At 33.4% G+C, this 14870-nt stretch overlaps 1 protein-coding gene across 10 annotated transcripts in view; it reads left to right on the top strand.

The window, feature by feature from the left end:
• The first annotated feature begins 1401 nt into the window (after positions 1-1401).
• Positions 1402-14870, top strand: part of cntn5 (contactin 5) — a 444462-nt gene continuing 430993 nt past the window's right edge. For 7 of the 10 annotated variants that reach the window (XR_012393602.1, XM_073928913.1, XM_073928910.1 and 4 more), the window contains exon 1: positions 1402-1712. The gene's annotated coding sequence lies outside the window, so the exon portion shown is untranslated. Of the gene's footprint in view, positions 1839-14870 lie in introns of all 10 variants that reach the window. The other 3 variants (XM_073928912.1, XM_073928909.1, XM_073928908.1) reach the window with 3 other exon arrangements.

Raw genomic sequence — 14870 nt, 5'->3', positions numbered from 1 at the left:
CCACTTACCTTTAAAACATACATTAAATCCAATAAATATATATATTTTAGTGTAATGTTCAGAATCAAATATTTGTATTTTAATAATGCACTAGGACATGTTGAACTATGTATGGTAATTCTGAACATGTAAGTTTGTTATATTTTAACTTAACGTCGACCTCATAGTAATGTCCTAAATTACGGAATGCATACCCAAGCAATTATTAGGAATGCTGTTGTTTTTAGAAGCTTCATAAGACACATCTTTTTAGTAAGGCGTATACTGATTTGTGATTATGACTGTCATTTTATGCAATTTGTAATCTTTTTTTTTTTTTTTTTAGCTATTGTTTTATTGATTATTGAGGGGTGGCCTTTGGCTTGTTAATGAGATTTTATGTAAGCTTGTTGTAATTCAGGTTTAGGTTTTAAAGAGTATTATTATTATTATTATTATTATTATTATTATTATTATTATTATTATTATTATTATTAAAGTGTGAGCGTTTTACACAATTGTGTTTAAATATAATTTTAAATTGTAGAATGCAGATCCATTTTTTTCATATATGCATCTCTCAATGGTTATAAAAATAAATAATCTCAATAATAATACGAATAACAATAATGTATAGATCCCAGGGATCTATACATTTCCCAGGGATGGGTTGCAGCTGGAAGGGCATGTGCTGCGTAAAAACTTGCTGGATAAGTTGGCGGTTCATTCCGCTGTGGCGACCCCGGATTAATAAAGAGACTAAGCCGACAAGAAAATGAATGAATGAATAATAATAATAATAATAATAATAATAATAATAATAATAATAATAATAATAATAATAATAATAATACTTTATATTGGTGCTATCCATTAGTTATTTTATGTTGTTGTTGTTCCCCCCACCCCCCAATTAAAATAAATAAATATAGCCTAAACTGCTTTGCTCCACTTATCTGGCTTTGTTGGCTGATTTACGAATCGTTTTAGGATGCTTAATTCTGGCTTGGGTTGCATTTTTATTTGTTGTTAAATATCTTTTTTTTTTTTTTTTTTTTTCAGAAAATCCACCATAAATAAACTGTATTATTATTATTAGTTCTAGTAGCCTACTATTAACCCGTTTTATGCAATAAAACAATTCAAAGCAATTTAATTGGATTTCTTTTTATTTTAAACTGTAGAATGCACAGCTATTTTTTATATATGCGTCTCTCTGGTGTTAAAGCTTTGATGAGCGTGTGTCTGAAGTCTTGCTGCGAGAGCGCGCGCTTGTCGACTCGCGCAGTTTTCCGCGAGGAGGCTGCTGAGATGCGCGCGAGTTGCTTCAAACACCGACTCTCAGCTCGAGACTCCACCAGCCACTGCGCAGCCTCTCTCTCTGTCTCTCTCGCTCTCTCTCTCTCTTTATGTGTGTGCTTCACATCGCCTCGGTCGGAAGGGAGGGAGAGACGCGTCTGAGGAGGAATCGTAGGTGAGCTTTGGACCACAGCCGGAGATGTGGAGGAGACCGCGCGCTTCGCACTACATTTAAAGGATGCGCTGCCGGGCGCAACGGCGCGTCCTATAGAGATACAACGGGAGCGAAGCGTCTGGGTTTTGTTTCTCAATCCACGTTTGGCTTTTTGTATACAGAAAACCTGTCACTATCTGACATTCCGCGAGCGCACGGCATCACTTTATACGGACCTGAAGAAGAGGAAGGAGACGTTTCTTTTCTCGCAACATTCAGAGTAAGTCCGATGTCTGATTTCTGCTGAACGTGCGTGCTGGGTATCAATGCAATTACAGCTGCGCTGAGAGTTTTATGTGTCCGACCTGAAGCAAGTTGTACGGTTGTGATGCTCAGTGAAAACACCGTAAGTGCTGATTTATATCATACTGCATCCGCGTATTGGCACAAATGAGAGTATGGTTGTGGAGCCGGTGCTAAAACGATCAGAAATGGTGGCATGTGTGTGCTGTGAACATGCAGATGTTTTGGATTATTCTTCTGGGTTTTAAAGCCACGCAAGATATAGAAAAAGTGATGCGTTTTATTTTATATGCATAATATCTGTTTTAAATAGTATGAGTGTTTTTTTTTTTTTTTTTTTTTTTTTTTTTTTTGTTAAATATTAGCAGCTAATTACAATGTTGGATAGTATCCATGAAGCTTAAGTTCAAAACTGTGTTTGAGTGCAACTTTTTCAACTGTTATTGTAGCACTTTTCTTAAATTTATTTACTCCAAATTGTCAATGATTGTCAGATGACACTGATGGCATTTCTGATTTGTGAAGGAATATATAATGATTTCTTTTAATCTGTGGTTTTGACTTGCCGTCAAGGCGCATCACTTTGGAGTCAGAGTGAAATTATGTGCAAGAACTTTTAAAAAGTGAAATTACTTTCCCTTTAAGAAGAATGTCAGTTATCATAACAGTGAATGGAACTAGAAATAATGTTGTTCTGAACATCTTCACTTTTGACTTTCAGCCCTGCAATGTCTTTTCTCAGTTCGAAGTTATCCTTCAGACTGAAAATATGTCACGAAAACGTCCCATGAGCCAGAAAGTTTTCAGACTGAACTTAACTTTGATGTAAGCTCTCAGAAACACTTTCCTGCTGTATTTGTTCTTAGGTCTTGCTCTCAAATGAAGACCTTTCTGTCTGTTGTACTGGTGTGTGATTTTTTTAACTGTTTGATATATATTTTATTGGACTTCTTTATCTTTATTCACTAGCTTGATGAAAAGAAGAAAAAAGGCTTTCTTTAAAAGAGTCGAACAAGTTCTGGTGTGTCAGACATTGTGAAAATGTAACCTAAAATAACCTCCAAATTAACCACTTTTGTGCATGGCAAAAAAAAAATAAAAAAAAAAATGGATTCTGAATGACTGAACCTTGCAGACATTATAAAGCTCAGAAGTGCAAAATGTAGCATATTACAGGATTATATATATATATATATATATATATATATATATATATATATATATATATATATATATATATATATATATATATATATATATATATATTTATTTATTTTTTATTTTTTTATTTATTTTTTTTTTCAAACATACTCTTTCAAATTGTCAAACTAATTAATCTCTTTAAGCAATGCTGATTGTTATAAAGTAATTATTCAGCCGAACACCTAGTTATGTCATAATTTATTAATTTTCACTTGTCATTTGTTTTTTTTGTTTTTTTCCTTGTTGAACAAAAAATAAGATACTTTGAAAAATGCTGGTAGCTGAGACCCGTTGTCTTGTAAAGTCATTTTGGGTAACACTTTGGTTAAAGTAACAGTTCACACCATTTACTGGCTCATTATCTGTCTATTAATAAGATTTTAAACTGTTTATTTCACTAATGAAGTATGATCTTTTATGTTCTTAATCCTAGCCAATAAACTCAATTACTACATTAATAGTTATGCATAAGAAGCTCATTAGTTTGTTAATAGCATACATTGTACATTACTAATTCATTTCATTATGCTCTGATAATTGTTGAAGTCATAATTTACCCCATAATTTTTAATTGTGATAATTTACTCATTTCCACCTGTTATGTGGGTTTCTTTGTTTCTTTTTAACACAATAGAGGATATTTTGAAAAATGCTGGTAGCTGAGACCCAATATCTTGCATATTTTTGGGGAAACACTTTAGTTTAAGCAGCAATTCATGCCATTTACTGGCTTATTATCTGTCTATTGTTCATAAATAACTGTGTATTAGTACTTGTGAAGTTTTATGTCCTTAATTCTACCCAATCAACACAACTACTACCTTAATAGCTATTAATAAGCAGATAATTAGTTTGTTAATAGCATTAATTGTACCTTACTAATCCATCTCTTTATCCAATGATCATTGTTAAAGTCATAATTCACACAAACACTTTTTTAATTATGTCATAAATCACTCATTTTGTTGTTTTACCTACTTGAGTATCTTTCTTCATTTTTTATATTTTAAAAAATGCTGGTAGCTGGGATCCGTTCTCTTGCAAAGCAGTTTTGGGTTAATCTTTAGTTTGAGTAACAATTCATACCGTTTGCTGGCTTATTATCCATCTATTATTAATATATTCACTGTTTATTAGCACCTATGAAGTATGATATTATTTTATGTCCACAATCTTCCCCCACCATATGTCATAGCTTACTCATTTTCACTTGTTATTTTATCTATTTGTGATTCTTTCTTCTGTTGAACACAAAAAAAGATACTTTGAAAAATGCTGGTAGCTGAGACCCCGTATCTTGCATAATAACACTTTAGTTTAAGTAACAATTCACACCATTTACTGGCTTATTTTCTGTATTAAGCTATTAACTGTTTATTAGCACGTGTGAAGTATGATCTTAGTCCTTAATTCTACCCAATAAATATAGTTACAATCTTAATAACTATTATTAAACATCTAGTTGGTTTGGTAAAAGCATAAATTGTACATTACTAATTCATTTCTTTATACTATTATGATTTTTAAAGTCATAATTCACTCAAAAACTTTTAATTATGTCATAATTTATTCATTTTCACTTGTTATTTCATCTATTTGTAATTCTACTGTTTAACACAAAATAAGATACTTTGAAAAATGCTGGTAGCTGAGACACGTTATTTTGCATAGTATTTTTGGGTAACACTTTGGTTTGAATAACAATTCACACAATTTACTGGCTTATTATCTGTCTATTATTAAGATATTAACTGTTTATAAGCACTTATGAAGTATGATAGTCTTTAATTCTACCCAATAAACATCATTACTATCTTAATAGCTATAAATAAGTATCTAGTTGGTTTGGTAATAGCATAAATTGTACATTGCTTACTCATTTCTTTATACTATGATGATTGTTAAAGTCATAATTCACCCCAAAACTTTTAATTATGTCATAATTTACTAATTTTCACTTGTTATTTAATCCTAGTAGAGCGCCGGTATCTTGCATAGTAACACTTTAGTTTAAATAACAATTCACACCATTTGCTACTGACTTATTATTGGCCTATTTTTGTGTCCTACTATGGAAGTCAATGGGTTCCAGCAACCAGCATTCTTCCAAAAATATTCTTCAGTGTTCAATCCTTTCGAATAAACTCAATTACTAACTTAATAACCATTAATGAACAGCTAATAAGTAGCTTAGTAGTTTCCAAATAGTTTGTTGATAGCATGATGCACATTAAAATAAAACGTTACCTTTTTTTTGTTTCATATGGAAGTCAATGGCTTTCAGCAACCAGCATTCTTCAAAATATCTTCAAAAAAAGGAAGAATAAATAATTTCAGAAACGTAATTTTTGGGTGAACAATCCCTTTAAGGGAGAATTTACAAACTCTGACAGAACACATTTGTTTAAAGCAGTATCTTGCTTATCTGTTGAATAAGACAATATCTGTGCTACCTATTTTAACTTAATGAATACTTAAAGATCGTTACTTGTTTTTATGATCACGCTGGCCTCCCGCAGTCATCCGATTTCCCTGGAAAATATTATGATCCAAAGAGATGTGTCTCCCATGTACATTCATTTATCTTTTGTCTCGCGGTTAAATTAGTGTGTAACTCTTTAATGAGGTTGTTTTAGCTTCGCGAGTAAATATGAAATCGGAGCACCCTGCTGTTTTGTGGGTAGCGAGTTGATTAGATTCTCCTTTGCGTGCGCTGTAGGAACGTAAAAAGACTTTCTTGCTTTCATTGGGTACTTTGATTATAGCAAAATTCACATCTGGGCCAAACCGGATTCCAGAGACCGAAGATCTGAGGAGAGAAACAGTCTGCGTGCATTTTCAGAGTCTGGTGGTTATTATGTTAGAGATGTTATGTCTGCGCGCTCCTAATACAGCATTAGAATATATTAATATCCGTTTCTGTCTCCATTCATCGTCGGTTTCAATCTTCTAAGCATTTCAGCAAAAGGCAATTAATGGAATTCAGTGGTACCACTGTGCTTGTATTTGTGTGTTTGTCCACTTAGTTTTATTAGAGGATATGAATGAATATGTTAGCATGTCCATCTTAAAGAATTCAGGATTTTAATTGATTGCAAATAGACATGGATTTATGTTTATTGCTGATTTTGCTTATTATTAGTAAAGTTTTTGTTCTTTCTAGTAGGATACTTTCAGCTTTCAGCATGCTTGGATGGGATAGTATAATAAAGATAAATAAAATAAAAGAAGATGTTTTGAGAAATGTTGGTAGCTGAGACCTATTATAGTGCATTGTCATTTTGGGTAACACTTTAGTTTAAGTAGCAATTCATACACTATAGGCTTATTATTGGCCTATTATTATTATTATTATATTAACTGTTTATTAGCACTTATGAAGTATGATCTTAGTTTATGTTCCTAACCTAATTAATAACTATTAATAAGCAGCTGGTTAGTTTGTTAATAGCATTAGTTGTACATTACTAATTTATCTCTTTATGCCATGATGATTGTTAATGTCATAATTCACCCAAAAAAAGAAAATTATGACATAATTTACTCATTTTCACTTGTTATTTCACCTATTAGCATTATTTTTTTTTTCAAATAAAAACCACAATGTTAAAACAACAACCACAAAAATATTAAGCAAAAAAGCTATTTTTAGTATTTATAATAATAATAGACACTGAAGACTGGAGTAACGATGCTGAAAAATCCGGTTTATGTTATGAGGATAACAAAAAAAAAGTGTATGTTTACACCACAACTGTTGTGTGTTAGGGTTGGGTGATGTCAACCAATTTGGCATCGTAATGATGTTTAATGTGAAACATCACTATGGACGATGGCATCGTGGGGTGGAGGATCGCGATGCCTTCTCAGCATCATGATGTCTATCCATTGGCGATGGATGATGGCATAGTCTATCGACCCAACCTGAGTTCATGATGTTGTCACTTTACTTCCATTTACATTGATCCAGAGTTTCAGCTGTTTATTTGTCTGATGACTGAACACATAATATGTGTGTGCATAATCCATTTGCATTAAATAAAAGTGTATTTGTAGTCTATACATTAACAACAATTGTATGGCTTTAAAAATAGTGCCAATTAAAGGAATAGTTCACCCAGATATAAATACCATCACTGTTTAATCACCATTAATTTGTTCCATACTGTTGAACACAACTTTTAACTTTTTTATGTTAAACTGAAACTCATAAATGTTTGGAACCACTTGAGGGTGACTAAATGTTGGCAGCCGTTTTATTTTTAGGGTAAACCATCTCTTTAAAAGTGAAATTTTAGCAATTTTAGGCTACCAGAATCCAGTTGTCGCATTAGTGAATGGCCAAATCACTTCTTAAGTGTGGTTTTGGCTGTTATTGTTTTACAAGTTTGACAAAAATGTTACAGTTGCATTTTTTTTCAGCTGAAGCAAAAATACATTTTAAGAGAAAGATTAAAAAGTTTCAAGTAATTTCTTTTTACAAAGAAGTCTCTTGCGCTTGCCAAAGCTTGAGTGTCACATGATCCTTCATTTTCATCTGCTAATTTGATGCTCAAAATAAATTAACCATGATGATGAATAGTGAATACTGTTGTGCTAAAAATATCATTAAAACTTTATTTTGTCTTTGTTTAATAGAAAAAAGAACAATCTTTGTTCAAACTGGAATCTTTTAAATGCCTTTTTTTTGTCATTTCTGATCAATGTAGCATGTCTTTCTGAATAGTTGATTTCCATAAATTGTATTGTAGTTTTCTTTTCATTTTTATTTTTTTTGGAAATTTTGAGGTATGAGAAGTATAATAAAAATATATAAATGCAATAAAATACTACCAATAAGCAAATAAATAATAAATTATGTAAGTATTTAAAAAATGCATGATGTTGTCACTGTATCTCCATTTTTACATTGATTAAAGCTTCATCAAAAAAGTATATGTAGTCTACACATGAACAGCAATGATATGGCTTTAAAAATAATGCCAATTAAATGGACAGTTACCCAAATATAAATGCTATTTAAAAAAAAAAAAAGTCTTTAAAAAAATAAAACTGCTTTATAAAAATCATCAGGGATGACTTATACATTTTAAAAGGTCTTATAAGCAAGAATGTTTCAGTAAGTTCTTACTACAAAACTCATAGCAGGGCTTACAGTGTGTTGCCTCTGAAAATAAACCTGTAAATCATATCTGCCAACACTCCCATTTTTCCTCCCATCTCCTGAGTCTCCCGTGTTTCAGACGCATCTCCCATTTTGTTCTGTCTCAAGGAAAACTCTCAAAATTCACCCCCTGTATGTATATAGATGATATATTCGAGCCTCGGCTGGGTCAGTTGGCGTTTCTGTGTGGAGTTTGCATGTTCTCCCTGCATTCGCGTAGGTTTCCTCCAGTTTCCCCCAAAGTCCAAAAACATGTGGTACAGGAGAATTGGGTAGGCTAAATTTTTCGTAGTGTACGAGTGTGAATGAGTGTGTATGGATGTTTCCCAGAGATGGGTTGCAGCTGGAAAGGCATCCGCTGCATAAAACATATGCTGGATGAGTTAGCATTTCATTCCGCTGTGGTGACCCCAGATTAATAAAGGGACTAAGCCGAAAAGAAAATTAATGAATGAATATACTGAAATATACATAATGAAATATATAACCCAAGCTCACTGTGATTATATACCCCTATATACATTTTTAGAGATCGTAAAATAGCTACCGGAAGCTTTGATTTATGGAAGTTTTTTTTTTTTTTTTTCCACCAAAGACGCTTTTTGGGATCTCAAATTTCTCTCGTGAGTGCAGCTCGCACCTGCTCTTCTTGCGTAAATCCATCAGAGGCTGCTGTCGGCTGATGTATGGACTGATTAACTGATTGACCAACCGACCAATCCCATCACCCACTCCCTTCCCGAAAATCAACCGATAGTGTTTTAAAAAGTATCAATTGACCAGCGCCCTCCCACTTTCCTAAACCCAACCGACAGTGTTTCGAAAAGGAATCCAGAAAAAGAAAAGCCCTCGCGGAAGCTTGATTTTTACCTTGTTTTCAGATTTTACCACGTTCGCACCATGTTAATTAATTGTTTGTTTTATTTTTTTTGGCTTTTGTTTTAGTCTTACTTACTTTCTGACACCGTTCTACACTGGACTCGAACTTGTCGACACAGTCCACTCAGCTCTATGTCTCAAATCCTCCAACGTATACAATGAGACTGGACAAACTGATAGCAGCAGGAAAGCTGCCCATATGGAGGTAAGCAGCCAGCTAGTAAGCCTGAAAATGAATGGTGTCATACCATCCTGTAGCATTCATTTTTAAAGATGAAATGCAGCCTGGTGAAGCAGTGGCGCAGTAGGTAGTGCTGTCGCCTCACAGCAAGAAGGTCACTGGGTCGCTGGTTCGAACCTTGGCTCAATTGGCATTTCTGTGTGGAGTTTGCATGTTCTCCCTGCCTTTGCGTGGGTTTCCTCCGGATGCTCTGGTTTCCCCCACAGTCCAAAGACATGTGGTACAGGTGAATTGGGAAGGCTAAATTGACCGTAGTGTATGAGTGTGGATGTGAATGTAAGTGTGGATGTTTCCCAGAGATGGGTTGCAGCTGGAAGGGCATCCGCTGCGTAAAAACTTGCTGGATAAGTTGGCGATTCATTCCCCTGTTGCGACCCTGGATTAATAAAGGGACTAAGCCGACAAGAAAATGAATGAATGAAATGCAGCCATATGTTCCTCTGGCTACATACTTCGAGATCTCCAGAAATGTATACAGGGCTACATTTTCATAATGAGCCTCTGTTGGAAATACACATACACTGGAAAAAATGCTGGGTTCCACACAATCAATTTGTGTTGGGACAACATGAATGAATTAAGTTAACATTTGCTTTTACAAATGCATATGGATTGAACATAAAACAAATAAGTTGTTGCCAAAAAACTCAAGAATTGTGTTGTTTTAGCTCATTTTAAATAAGTAGTTTTAACAAAGAGCAAATTACATTCTTGAATGTATATGAACATAAGAAAAATAAGAACATGTTTAATGTCTTTTTATAAAAACCTCAGTGTTCACAGTCCATTGCCTCGGAAAATAAAAAGCAAACCAGTATACCAGGGTCAAATGCTCCCCTTTTAGAAATATTTCATACCATAAGGAAAAACAGGAAAGAAAGTGGACAAACATGGAGTAACGTGTGGTGTTATTGAGACCCCGGTGTGGCCGCATGCAGTGTTCACCGCAGCTCCTGTGCATGACCCGTTTGAGTAGTTACTTAGCAACACCTCAGACTCTCTCCAACTGGGTCAGACCTCCATTCAGGAGACTTAACACCATAGACACACACTTATTTCAAAGAGGCTTTCACCAAAACTTTACGTCCGGCTTTTTGTTGTTTTCCCACATATCCATGTCCTGTTTTCCATGCCAGCGGTTTACACTAAATGAAAGTCAATTTTTTTTTTGGAGGAGATAAAAGTAGCTTGCAGTGCAAAAGCTTGACGATCTGGTGTTCTGTGCTGTAATGATCTGTTATGAGGATGGGAAATAAGAATCAAATGGAAATGCATTATGTCTTTCAGAAGAGTGTTGTTCTGAGGCTGCATTTTTGCTTGGATCAATATTTCCATCTTTCACCGCCCCAAATGCAAAATTTTACACTTCTTAATTTTTTCGCTTATCTTTGAAAGTTGTTTGATCTCAGAATATTAGGAACTGACCCCCCCAAAAAATTATTACAATATATATATATTTTTTTAAAAACAGATGAATAGGGGAGAGCGTGACACAAAGCAACACAATGGTTTTGGTCAAATAATGAACAAACTAATAGGGTTAGACAAACCTTTTTTTTTTTTTTTTTTTACCAATAACACACAAGCCTCTCCTACAAATGAGCACTGGATTTATGATCGCCAGACCTGTGGTTTCTGTGCAGTATTGCCAAAAGTGCCAGGAGTAAAAATGTTACCATTCACCCCACTTGTGAGGCAAGTTGTAACAGACGGGGGGTTAGTTGTAACACATGCAAATAAAGCTGGATTTTACACGATTAATTTTAATTCAGTTTGCTTTAAATAGTAGCTATATTTCCACAGTAATTGGCTTATTTCTTTTTTATTCTACATAGCACAGTATGTTTATCTATTTATTTGTTTATTGAATAAACACATTTGAATATATTTGCATAATTATCAATTTTATAAACAATGCATTTATTTATTTATTTATTTATTTATTTATTATATATGCTTAACATATATTTTTCTATTAAAATAATATTTTCTATTAAAAATACATTTTTATTTAAAAAGTTCTCAACATTACACTCATGATTCAACATTTTGTTAGTTTAAATGGTGTCCAGTAGTGTGTGGCTTAACTGTAACACCCTGTTACAACTAACCCCACTCTGTCATGTTTTCCTTAAAACTGGCTAGCAGTCACTGTGTGTTTCTTTCATCTTTCAAAATTATTTAATCTTTTAGCCTAGAAGACAGTAATCACAACAATATAAGATTTTACGTTCATACTTTCACAGATTTTTTTAAATAAAAAAAAAATATTGAGTGTAATAAAAAATACTTTAATGCTGCAAAAATGGGCTTACCTGTGTTTTTCATCTAAATTACGGCAAACTATTTCAATAATTGGCAGGAAGACGTCTGCTGACACTGTGGTGAAAACCTCGAAAGCATGCTATGGTTAAACCCTGAGCAAATACCTTAAATCTCTCTGGTACATTTAACCCTACTTCGTGCCCTGCGCTTCCCTAGATCCTTTATGTTATGTTATGTTACATATCCTTTATGTTTTGTTACATATGTTATCATTTATGTCAATTTGACCCATATAGAAATCTGATATATGGCAATATATGCAAATTACATAAATGACATACAAGTTCTTGGATTGTAAATGCATACATTATGTCTATATAGACAACCCATATTTTAAAATATAACAAAAATGGCCATTTAAATATACATTTCGTCAAGCAATGGAATTACAAATATGCATATATATATATATATATATATATATATATATATATATATATATATATATATATATATATATATATATATATATATATATATACACACACACACACACACACACACACACACACACATATATATATATATATATATATATATATATATATATATATATATATATATATATATATATATATATATACACACACACACACACATATGCTCTCAAATATTAAAGCTATAATATTTGTGTGTCTGCATTTGTGTTCATTTGTGGCAATAATCCATCAGATTCTTGTATGGAGACTGTTAATACCACAGAAATCACACTTTTTTTCTGTAAATGGCTTTACAATTATATAGTGTCATGAGTTTGAGTTGAGTGAATTTTTTTCCCCTAATCTGAACATTCTCAAGGCCGATGCAGCTAATGCCTCTCTCTAATTATGCTGCGGTTAGTGTTAACACCCACATCCATCCTACTTCAGTGTATTTCAGCCAAAAACATTGCAATTTTAACAAACAGGCACAGATGATTGCATATATTGCATATTAATAAGCTCAAGAAAAAAATGTGTTTACTTACGCACTGGATGCCTGCAAATAAAAACATGAGTTTTAACTGTGAAATATCTGTAAATGGATTCAGCGGAGCACTTCTGCCATCATTAGGATGCGTTTTTGCAGTTTTTTTTTATTTTTAAGTCATTCCCTTTGGCATATGCTGTAATAAGGGATCCGGTTTTTGCACTTGCCAAGTTAGTTCACCCTCTGTTTGACTCACAAACACACACACAGAATGTGCTGAATGCATGCATACTACTGTAATTGAGTGCACTAAGGCAATATATGCTTTTTGCGCTATTAAACGTGAGGTCAGACGTGTCCATCTCCTCTGGGGTTCAGAGACTCCGCGGAACACCATGCACTTTGATGTAAATGACTCTAAAATGATATTTGAGTCATTCTGCCTTGTATTTCTGTGAACGGTTTGAGCATTATTAGTATGAGAACATTTATATTTTATCCACTCTTAGTTCTTTCTTGGTTGCTTTTAGGTTCAGTGGTGCATATAAACAGCATTTCACATTAGATATGTGATGAGGAGAATGTTTGAAATGTGTGGAAATGTGTCCGTGTCCCCTGGTATTTATTTTATTACAGTAAAAGCAGTAATATTTGACCTTGTGCAGACGTTTTTTTTCCCATCGAGAATACAGCTTATAAATCAAACTAAATGATGAAGAAGGTTTTCAGCGGGGGTTATATTTTAAGTGGTTAGAACATACAGTTTGCATAAGAAAATCATTATTTCTGTGGAAATGATCCACAAATCAGGTGGAGAGAGTGTGTTTGTGAGTGTCTGAGAGTGTGCACCTTGTATTCCTTACCTTGATGGGATCAAATGTCCCCGCAAGTATAGCAAATAGTACATTTTGACCTTGTGGGGACATTTTTTATGGTCCCCTTGAGGAAAATGGCTCATAAATCACACAGAATAATGTTTAAAAATGTAAAAATGCAGATTGTTTCCTTTAAAGGTTGGATTTAAGATATAATATGTCTATGATAGAATATACAGTATTTAGAGTATAAAAGTCATTATGTGTATTGGAAGTCCCCATAAGAGTTTGCATGTTCTCCCCATGTTGGCGTGGGTTTCCTTCGGGTGCTCTGGTTTCCCCCACAGTCAAAACACATGCACTGTAGGTGAATTTGATGAACTAAAATTTCCATGTGCATGAAAGTGTGTGTGGATGAGTGTGTATGGGTGTTTCCCAGTACTTGGTTGTGGCTGGAAGGCCAACTTCTGCATTTAAAAAAAAAATTATATATATATATATATATATATATATATATATATATATATATATATATATATATATATATATATATATGCTGGAATAGTTGGCGATTATTCCCTGATATACAAAGAACTAAACCGAAAGATAATGAATGAATGAATAAATAAGTCCCCTCAAATATAGTCGTGCATTTCTCTGTGTGTGTGTATGTGTGTGATGATGTTACATAAAAATGTAGTAGCTCATTAATATTAATCAGGCTATATGCTTAAATATTTTAATATGATCACTTGCAGCTCAAATAAATAATCGATGTGATATTACATCAGGTCTGTTCAGCTGAAGACAGGCTCACTCTGCATGATTTTTTAAAAATTCTAACCAATTACGAATGCGTTTGATGATCATTTTAGCAGGTTTTCAATTTGAAAACCAAACTCTACACGATGCGTATCATGATGTTCTGAAGCTTATGGGATCTTACACAGCATGGTGATAAACATTAGCTGTGTTCCCAGATTGTTTCCGTTGATATTGAGAATTTAAAGGAAACACATTAGAAGAAAACTCCCATATGATCATATGAGAAGTGTTTTGAGGCAATTTGAAAAGGAATCTTTAGAAAAATGGCTTAATTGGTAAAATAAAACCTTCCTGTAACAGCTGTGCAAGCAATAAACAAATTGGTGACAGTATTTAGATTAGAATTAAACTGTAAAAATATTTCAAGCTAATTCAGTTCAGTGCAATTCAGATGCTTCTAGCTTTTAGATTTTCAAAGTGATCCAACTGAATATGTGATGGATTTTATTTCAGGATTTTGTAGTGGTGAAGATGAGCTTGCGGATATGATGACTAGGATTTAAAGGGTTCAGAATCTAATCCTTCTTTAATATAATGTTTTTTTTTTTTTGGTTTTTTTTTTGGTTTTGAACTAAAATAGTCAGAGGATGTACAGTATACCAAGAGTACAAACATTAAAGCATCCGGATCGCCTCTCATTTTAATACCCACTAACAAAATGAAAACTCCTGTTCATCAATTGGACACAGTCCTGTATTAGAAACACCCCTGCCGTGAGCTATTTCAGAATGTGTTAGAGACCAAAATGGCCATGACGAAGTGTATTGGAGACGT

Source organism: Danio rerio, chromosome 18, assembly GCF_049306965.1.
Source record: "Danio rerio strain Tuebingen ecotype United States chromosome 18, GRCz12tu, whole genome shotgun sequence".
In the NCBI taxonomy this organism is placed as follows: domain Eukaryota; kingdom Metazoa; phylum Chordata; class Actinopteri; order Cypriniformes; family Danionidae; genus Danio; species Danio rerio.
This window is presented reverse-complemented; position numbering and strand designations above follow the sequence as displayed.